The sequence below is a fragment of the Monodelphis domestica genome, chromosome 5 (assembly GCF_027887165.1).
Source record: "Monodelphis domestica isolate mMonDom1 chromosome 5, mMonDom1.pri, whole genome shotgun sequence".
NCBI classification, from domain to species: Eukaryota; Metazoa; Chordata; class Mammalia; order Didelphimorphia; family Didelphidae; genus Monodelphis; species Monodelphis domestica.
Window position 1 is genome coordinate 225,397,304 of NC_077231.1, and position 8,461 is coordinate 225,405,764.

General features: G+C 42.1%; 1 protein-coding gene and 1 long non-coding RNA gene across 15 annotated transcripts in view; one reads left to right on the plus strand and one right to left on the minus strand.

Annotated features, from left to right (window-relative positions):
- EZH2 (enhancer of zeste 2 polycomb repressive complex 2 subunit) overlaps positions 1-635 on the minus strand; it is a 110,220-nt gene extending 109,585 nt beyond the window's left edge. For 9 of the 14 annotated variants that reach the window (XM_003342060.4, XM_003342059.4, XM_056799848.1 and 6 more), the window contains exon 1: positions 486-617. The gene's annotated coding sequence lies outside the window, so the exon portion shown is untranslated. Of the gene's footprint in view, positions 1-485 lie in introns of all 14 variants that reach the window. The other 5 variants (XM_056799845.1, XM_056799842.1, XM_056799843.1 and 2 more) reach the window with 3 other exon arrangements.
- A 46-nt stretch (positions 636-681) lies between these two features.
- Positions 682-8,187, plus strand: LOC103100647 (uncharacterized). The gene is made up of 2 exons (XR_008912334.1): positions 682-2,904; positions 8,061-8,187. It is a non-coding gene; the product is annotated as an uncharacterized LOC103100647 (long non-coding RNA).
- The last annotated feature ends 274 nt before the right edge of the window (positions 8,188-8,461 follow it).

The window sequence follows — 8,461 nt, forward strand, 5'->3', positions numbered from 1 at the left end:
TGCCGGAGCTCTTTTCGTCAGATACAGTCTCTCCTTTGTCTGAGTGCAAGGTCCCACCAAGTTGTGTCTGTCCCGTCACGCCCGGAGCTCTCCCGATGCCCGGCACACAAAGGAGACTTGGGCGGCCGGGACGGGGCCCCGAGCCCCGAACCCAACAGATCAGGCGGAAAAGGAAAAAAGAGAGCGGGTAGTGGGAGGCGGGAACAAAACAAAACACCCCGACCACGGCAACCTAGCGCTCTCCCGGCCATTCCTTCCCACTCCTGCCTCTCAATCCTACGGGTCTGTGGCCTCCCCAAGTGCGAGCCGCCGACCCTTCGTGCCCCTTGCTTGGGCTCCCTCCCCCACGGTCATACAAAGAAGGCGCCGGGTGAACCCCGCTCCAGGGCTATACCCGGAGACAGGCAATATTGCCGCTGCCGCCGCCCGTAACTCCACGGGCTCCCGACCCGTTCCGCAAGCCGAAACCGACCCGGTAGCTTTACCTTCTTCCCCTCGCCCCAGCCCGCGCCTCTCCCCGCGCGCTGCTCCCGCGCGCCGCCGCCGCCGCCGGTCCTTCGCTGCTTTCTCTGTCCCTGTGGGTGTCGGATGCTACCGGACCGAGCGCCAAACCTGACAGCCCAATCGCCATCGCTCTCATTGGCCCCCCCACTACAATCAAGCGCCGCCCCGATTGGAGGGACGAGAGGCAGGCTTCCATCCAATCAGAGGACCCGCCGAGCTCCCAGGCGCCGGGAAGACCCACAGCCCCACGCATATACTTGTCTCCGGACTGTACATATACACACATATTCTCATGCTTATACATACACTCTTTCTGCGACGTTGGGGGTTTTTACGTGCGAAACTACTGCCGCCGTCCCTTTGTTCTCTTTTTTACACGCAGAGTACGGACTGGGAAGGCGGATGGGTCGATTAGCGAACACGGAAACGGGAAGGAAGAGGGTTGACGGCTGAACGAGCCAGGCCGGGAGTGAGGCGGAGAGGAAAGGGGAAGGATCCGGGTGGCGGGTGGGGAGGGATGGAGATGTTGCTCTAATCTTGGCGGGAATAGCCACCTCCGAGCCCCGGCGGGGGCCAGAAGGGGCAGGGAGGAGGGGCGTCGGAGGGAGGCGCGGCGTAGTTCAAGGGGCCTTGGCGGCCAAGTTTGAATCAATTCGAAACTCAAGGCGTGGTAACGGTTTTAACGGCCGCGCTCTTTCTCCTCTCCTCCCCTCACCCTAGTGACGGGATGGGCTAGGCACGGCCCCGGACGGGTGGAGGCTTGGAGTCCCCGGGAGACCCCAGAGACGGGAGCAAGTCTCGGCTTCCTGAGGCCCCAGGACTAAGCCCGCCCCAGCCGCCGAGTCGCCTCTGACCGTTTTGGGGTGGCGGCTACATTTGACGGCCGCTAGGGGCGGCGCAGCGCCCGCGGGGTTGGGTGACTAGAGCTCTGCCACTGATTTGCATGCGAGGCGCGAGGCGTCCCCCCGCCCCTCTGCCAACCCGCCGGCCCTGGCGGGAGCCGGTCCGGCTAATGAGCGCGCTCTCTTGGGGCGGAGAGCCGCGCTCTGGCGCTCCGCCGTTAGAGGCCTCGGAGGCACCCGCCCACCGACAAAACAGAAAGCGACCGCACCACCCGCCGTTATTCCTGCTGGATCAGTGTGGGCCTTCGCGGGTTCCTAAGAGAGAGGCTGGCATTACTGGTAGTTAAGAACGTTCACTCTTATTTAAAGCCTTGGCAGGTTCTGGACTGAATGCATGTGTCACCTAAGTCACTCAGGTAAAGCACCCACTTGTGCAGGACAGACCTTAAGGGAACCTCCTTTGGGAAAAAATGTTAGGATTGCTCTATCTCGCTGAATCTTAAAAAACATTAGTAGTGACCATAGGAGAACCTGGCTTCACACACAGCACCAGAAGCAGACTGTGCAGAATATAAACTCCATTTTTTTAATTTGCTGGGGAGGTGTGGGGGGCGGGCAACCAAGATTTAAATTTCTATGGGCTCTTAATTTTTTTTAAAAACCCTTACCATCTGAGTCAATACTGTGTATTGGCTTCAAGGCAGAAGAGTGGTTAAGGGCTAGGCAATGGGGGTCAAGTGACTTGTCCAGGGTCACACAGCTGGGAAGTGGCCACTTAATTTTTAAATAGAGGTTTTGTTTTTGTTTTTTAAGATCCGTATAATTTTACTCTATACAGAAATTACCCACTTGCACTGAGAATTCAAAATTTTCCAGTGTCCAGACACACAAATGTGGTAATTCAAAAAAGAAAACCCAATTATCAATTAATTTGGAGTTTAAAAAATTAGAGGAATTATATATACTTGTTTTTCAATTTGTAAAGATGATGCTTAAATGAATATGGGTATTCACCCACCCCCAAAGATACTGTTGCATGGCCCATGCATCTCTTTGTCAATCTGGTCTATACCCACTCAACCTGTTTTAGCTTCCTCTTTGGGGATGTCCTTCAGTTATCCTTCATCCCTTGCCTCATTACCAGCCCACCTTTTCTAGTGGGTTTTATCTTGTCCTGCATCTCTGATGATTTCCCTTCTATTGCCTCTTCTGTTCAAAGAGAATACTAGAAAATTAAAATCAGAAACTTTCATCTGTTGATTTTCCCTGTAATTTCTATAATGGAATTCACTGTAATTACCCTCACGCATAGAGGGAAATGTGAGGATTTGAAATTAATAAAATATGGAAAATATTTGAAATATTATATTCTTGAAATACAGAAGACAATACAATAATGGAAATGTTAACCAACAGAACAGTCAATAAACTACTATGTGCCAAACAAACACTGCTTTAAACCCTGGAGATACAAGTAAGAAAAAATAGTGCCTACTGTCAACGAGCATTCAATCAAATGAGGAAAGATAACACAGAAAAAGAAGCTGAGTTCTAAAAGGTGAGAAGAGGGTTCATTGTGGTGACATGGTGATGGTACAGCAGAATCCAAGCAGTACAGCTAGTGAGAAATGAAGTTAGCTAGGCTTCTGAGCTCTCTTTAAGTGGAGAATTTTTCCCAGCTTTTGGGACGAGAACCCGCTATTTGGCAAAAACTGCTGGGAAAATTGGAAAACAGTATAAGAGAGATTAGATCAACATTGCACACCCTATACCATGATAAGTTCAGAATGGGTAAATGACTAAAATATAAGGGAGATTATAAGTAAATTAGGTAAACATATTATACCTGTCAGATCCATGGGAAAGGAAAGAATTTAAGACCAAGTAAGAGACAGAATTTTACAAAATATAAAATGAATAATTTTGATTACATTAAATTAAAAAGGTTTTATACAAACATAACTAATGCAACCAAAATTAGAAGGGAAGCAACAAATTGGAAAAAATCTATAACAAAAACCTCTGACAAAGGTCTAATTTCTCAAATTTATAAGAAGCTAAATAAATTGTACAAAAAATCAAGCCATTTCCCCAATTGATAAATGGGCAAGGGACATGAAATAGGCAGTTTTCAGATAAAGAAATCAAAACTATCAAGTACATGAAAAAGTGTTCTAAATCTCTTGACATGCAAATCAAAATAACTCTGAAGTACCACCTCACACCTAGCAGATTGGCCAATATGACAGCAAAGGAAAATAAATATTTGAGGGGTTGTGGCAAAATTGGAACACTAATGCTTTGCTGGTGGAATTGTGAATTGATCCAACCTTTCTGGAAGGCAATTTGGAACTATGCCCAAAGGGCTTTAAAAGAATGCCTTTAAAAGGCAGGCCCTTTGATCCAGCCATACACTGCTGGGTTTATACCCCAAAGAGATAATAGGGAAAAATACATGTACAAAAATATTTATAGTCTCACTCTTTGTAGTGGCAAAAAACTGGAAAATGATGGGGTGTCCATAGATTGGGGAATGACAAACTGTGGTATCTGATGGTGATGGAATACTATTGTGCTGAAAGGAATAATGAATTGGAGGAATTCCATGTGAACTGGAAAGACCTCCAGGAATTGATGCAGAGCGAGAGGTGCAGAACCAGGAGAACATTGTACATAGAGATGGATACACTGTGGCATAATTGATTATAATAGATTTCTCTACTAGCAGCAATGCAATGAATGATTCAGGACAATTCTGAGGAATTCTGAGAAAGAATGCTATCCACATCCAGAGAAAGAAATGTGGGAGTAGAAAAACATATGATTGATCACATGGTTCAATGGGGATATGATTAGGGATGTAGACTCTAAATGATTATTACAAATATTAATAATATGTAAATATGTCTTGATCAATGCTACATGTAAAACCCAGTGGAATTGCTTGTCAGATGGCGGGGAAGGAGGGGACATGAATCATGTAACCATGGAAAAATATTCTAATTTAATTGATTAAATAAAATTTTTAAATCTTAAAAATAAATGGGGAATTTTTTTTTGCCTTGTAATCAGAGCTGTAGAAGCAACTTAGGGTGCTTATGAGGTATGAGTACCAAAGCTAAAGCAGTCACCATGATGATCAGGTTATCTGGTGATAAACTTTTAGGGAGAGGGCATGATGATGGAGGCCAATTTAAGTAGTGCTCCTGATAGGAAATTAGTTGACTGGGCTTCTGAATTCCCTTCAAATTGGGGGGAACATTATTTTGCTCCTCTTTCCAGCCTTCCAATCAAAGTGTTTGAGGTGAGGAGACAAAGGGCAGTATTGGTGAAAGGAATAGTGTTAGGGTGAAAAAAAAATCAAAGTTTGGCTACATGAGGGGTAGGACAACTGTTTAAATACATAAGGAAGACATAGAGAATGAGTTTCATTGCAATTTAAAGTCAGACCTTAGTGAATTTGAAGTTCTGGGGGGAGTCTAGATCCATAATATTCCTATAACTGGCACTCCTGATTTGGAAATTCCTTCCACCATTGTTGGTAACTCTTCTAAAGCTTAAAAAATGTAGTTACCTGGAGCACTGAAAGGAAGTAAAGTGACTTGTCCTGGGTAACACATTTAGTTTGTCAGATTCCTAATCATTTTACTTTCATTTCCCAAAGTAAAACATTTCTATTTCTGGCAGCAATTTACAGTTTATATCTAACTAGGAAGTTAACAAAAATATAAACTAGTCATCAATCAGTAAGCACTTATGAAGCACTGTCTCAATGCCAAGCACCATGCTGGCAAAAAAGAAATAAAAGTAAGCCTGTCCCTTCGCAGAGCTAGCTTTATCCTAGGGAGATACAACATGTGCACAGGGAAATATAAGATTATAGGCACCATATTCAGGGTGGGGACAGGGAGTATCTGGAAAGGCCTTGAAAGTATCTTGATATTCAGAGAGCCAAAGATCTATAGGAGGAAAAGGATACAGCATGGATTCCAGCCTGTACAAAATCACAAAGGTGAGAGATGAAGAAGAGCAGAGTCAGATTGGGAAGATATTTAAATTCCAGGAGTATTAGAGGCAATTGGGGAGCCCCTGAAGCAAGGGGTTGACATGGTCAGACTTGTGTATTAGGACTCTACTTGGCAGCTGTTTGAAGAATAGAATGTAGTGAGGAGACAGTCTTTCAGAATAAACAGTTCAGATAAGCAGTAGTAAGGAATTGGACTAGGTATAAGAAGGGAGAAGGCATCTCATCCCTAAAATAGCTTAAATGCTGAAGGGATGTAGAATATGTAGAGCTCTTTGTGGGATAAAAATGAGGGGAGGGGTTTCCATTTTTGTTTACATTCATTTTCATACCACTATTTCTTAATACTTTCCTCCTTCAGCCTCTCCCAAATAGCTATCCCTTATCACAAAGAATTAGGAAGTTTTTTATGGAAATAATTTTTAACTAGATCTTGAAGGAAATAGAAAGTGGATTGTTTAAAAGGCAGTGCAAAGAGTAGTCCAAAGTGTAAGAAAATAGCCTAGATGCCAAGATAAGAGTATATTTTGTTCAGTTTTTTAGTTATGTCCAATTTTTCATGTCCCCATTTGGGGTTTTCTTGGCAAAGATACTGAAAGTGGTGTGCCATTTCCTTCCCCAGCCCATTTGACAGATAAGAAAACAGGCAAACAGGGCTAAGTGACTTGCCCACAGTCACACAGCTAGTGACTAAGGCCAGCCTTTAAACTCAGGTCTTCCTGACTCCAGGCCCAAAGCTCTATTTATTCACTGTGCCACCCAGCTGCCCCTCATATAGGAGTGAGCAATTATCAGGGGAGTAAAAACAAAATAAAAACAAAGTCAATGCAGTTAAGATGGAAGCATAACTATGAAAAAATGTTTATGGCAAGTTGCTCTGACAAAGGATTCCTTTATATGCAATATAATGAATCTAATTTCTCCAATCAAATAGTCAAAAATATCAATACACATATGAAAAAAAGCTCCAAATCGCCCATAATTGGAGAAATACACATTAAGAAAACCTGAAGTTCTGATGGTATAAACCTATCAGACTGGCAAAGTGGACCCAAAAAATGACAAATTATGGAAGAACTGTAGGAAAAAAAAGGCATTTCAATGCACTGTTGGACTGTTAGTAGAGCTATGAATTGGTCTAGGCACTCCAGAAAGCAGTTATGCCTAAAATTTACATATTGTGTAAATAAGACAACATATAGATAGCAAGTACATAAAAGTAATTATGTTTTTGACCCAGTGATTGCAATACTTTGGCTTTAATACTAAGACTATCAAAAGGATCTTTCTAGATATAAATTTAAATAACTTCTTTATAAAAAACTGAAAATGCCTTATACAGGTGATAACAGAGAATATACATTAATATAATGGAACTTGACCATATAAAAGAAGTGTGAAGTAATGCAGAACAAGATCCACAATATCAAACAAGTTAATCAATGTATTAGGATGTGAGTATGTATTAGTGGACCTAATCTTAGGGGCTCACCACACAAAATCACTCTGACTAATGCTGCTCCTACCAAGGGTTGTATCTGAGATATTGGTATCTACATCTCTACAAAAATGAGTAAAAGGTAAAAATGTGTATCAGGTACAGAACAGCCTTTATTCTTCATGCAAAGAAATTGCAAAAACAATAAAATGTTTCCTTGAAATCAATGTCATCATGCTCCCCCTCACCAGTATATTAACTTTTACCTACAGGCACCACCTAAGCCATCCCCCAAGTCTATAACATCATATTTTGGTTTAGATTCTTCTCAGAAAGAAAATGAATTTGTGACTAGCAGGAGCCACCCCTCAATTGTCCAGTGAGTCATACACCTTTCATCACATAAATCCATATGTGCCTTATGGTACCCTGAGAATATGGACTTTCCCATAATAAAAATGAACTTGGGATTACTAGAAAAGTATCCCTCTTTGCAACAGACTCACACAGTCCAAAAAATACCAGATAATAGCAAAAAACAAAGTTAGATCCTTTGCCCCATTTATCATATTTCTAGCCTCTTGTTGATCCCTAGACTTTAGAAACCACAAGAACTCAGTGGTTTCTCCCCATGTTGCTGTTGCTACTAAAGAAATGCCATTATTTTTACTGTTGGTGTATGAAGTAAGCAGAACCAGGAAAGCAATTTATAAAGTCACAAATACATTGTAAAAGAAAACAACTCTAAAAGACAAGGACTCTGATCATTATAGTGTCCAAACACAAGGTTCCAGAAGTCCCAGGTTATGCTTCCTACTTTGTAACAGATGAAGGACTAAGGGAAGAGAAGGAAATATTTTGCAATATATCCAGTGTATGGATCTCTTTTGGTTCACATCTGTCTCAAGGAAAGGAGGTTTTTTCTTTTGGTGGAAAGTTATATCAGGGGAAAGGAGGGAATAGTGAGAGTGGTGCCCAAAAAAAGGAAGGGGGGAAAAATCAAAACACTTAAAAGTGTACAAAACACTTAAAAGTGTACAAAAGAGAACAAAAAGTTGAAAGGAAGACAAAAATAGTTTTGGAAGTTATGTTGACTTTGTTAAATCTCAAAAGAAAAAGTTCTATATAATGAAGATTCATTGTTTCGTACACAATCTGTGATATATATATACATATGTATGATCATATTCATCATGCAACTCATAATCAAAATGGTTTGTTTTTCATTTTTGTCTTTTTTTTTTTACGAAAGGTCCTACATACATTAAAAGCTTGTCAGTTTTGGGAAACATTTGAGGCATGGAGAAACTACAGAATAAGACCTTTAGGCATTAACAGCTGACTGCATCTACAAGGGTAATAAATTTTCTCTACCTCCATGCCACCCTCTTCCTTTAGCTCCTTATATTACCACTAATGTCTTTCAGTGGAGTTTCTTGACCAATAAAGGGGTATTACATCCACTGAGAGCTGGAAACAGCTTCAGAACTATGACCTCTGGAATTAGAGAAGAGAACTGACCATATATTCAAGAGAGCTACCCCTGGCAGTTGAGTCCAAGAAAACTAGTTCATCACCGCCCAGTAGAAATGCCGTGCTCATAGGAGAACAGTGAGAAGAGAAAGGAATTAGGACAGAGCAGCTAGGTAACAG